This window comes from Capsicum annuum, chromosome 4 (genome assembly GCF_002878395.1).
Source record: "Capsicum annuum cultivar UCD-10X-F1 chromosome 4, UCD10Xv1.1, whole genome shotgun sequence".
Lineage (NCBI taxonomy): Eukaryota > Viridiplantae > Streptophyta > Magnoliopsida > Solanales > Solanaceae > Capsicum > Capsicum annuum.
The window spans coordinates 126,400,715-126,401,957 of NC_061114.1; the positions used below are offsets into that span (position 1 = coordinate 126,400,715).

General features: G+C 39.4%; 1 non-coding gene across 1 annotated transcript; it reads right to left on the reverse strand.

Annotated features, from left to right (window-relative positions):
• Positions 1-480: 480 nt before the first annotated feature.
• Positions 481-586, reverse strand: LOC124898244. Its single transcript, XR_007055220.1, has one exon. It is a non-coding gene; the product is annotated as a small nucleolar RNA R71 (small nucleolar RNA).
• Positions 587-1,243: the final 657 nt, after the last annotated feature.

Sequence of the window (1,243 nt, forward strand, 5' to 3'; positions counted from 1 at the left end):
CCCATAGTGTTGTGTATTTATTTTGGTTGTTGTTTTTGTTTTCTTTTATATAATTTCCATATTATACATAGAGCCATAGTAACAATGCAAGTCATGCCAGGTCCTTTGATGGTCCCCTTGATGACGAGGAGCAACTCCACGATGTCTAGCATGCAAGTGCTATCTGTATCCCACCTACTCAGGGTAACAGAGTCTTTTACATCACGAGTGCCATGTTGCATATGTTACAAATGAAGGGAATTATGGTAGGGAAATCCCATGAGGACCCCAATTAGCATTACAAGAATTTTGTTAAAGTGTATGCATCTTTTGATATTGCACACATATCCCAAGAGTCTATCCGGTTATGCCTCTTCCCATTTTCTCTAACAAGAGAGTAGATAAAGTAGCTTTGATCGATTTTGTTTAGATCAATTACTTTATGGGATGAACTTACCATTGCCTTACATGACCGATACTTTCCACCATCCAAGATGCTATAATTTTTTGATGAGAATACTAACTTTCAGCAACTAAATGGAGAACTCTTGTATGAGGCGTGGGAAAGATTAAATGAAAAAACCATGCAATGCCCCAACCACGAGGTCTCGGAGAAGATGCTTCACAAAATCTTCTACTGGGCTCTATATTGACTCATCTAAACCATGGTAGACAATGTGCGGGGAAGTGGGGAGGGGAGCTCACTTTTAAAGTTAACTTATCATGAAGCTACAAGATTTCTTGAAGAAGTTACCAAGAGAAACTAGAGGTGGAACACCCTTGAGGCCAATTACCAAAAGGATCCCCTACTCCCTCCTTTTTGATAAATAACAAAGGAAGAAAGATGAAGAGAGGGAGGAAAACACGCAAAAATGGTGACACATTTGGAGCTTTTGATGAAACATATGATGGGTGCCCCCACAAAAGAGGTGAATATTGTTGCATTCAAGGCTTTTGATGATGGAGAGGCCAATAAACTTTATGAAGATATTGGTATTAGGCTAATTATTTAGTGGGGGGAGGGGGTCCTGCCACGCCTATCAAAGGCAAGGTGGGAACCAAGGTTAGTATAAAAGAGATAGTAATCGTAACCTTCATTGGAGGGATAGTGACTGTGACTATGATCATTTTGTTAACCTCATGACCGGGAAAAGAATACAATCTCATTGACCCCGATAATTACAAAACAAAAGATATCTTGGAAAGAATTTTGATGAAAATGGAGGGAACGAACATAATGGTCCGTGAATTGAAAGGTGGATTT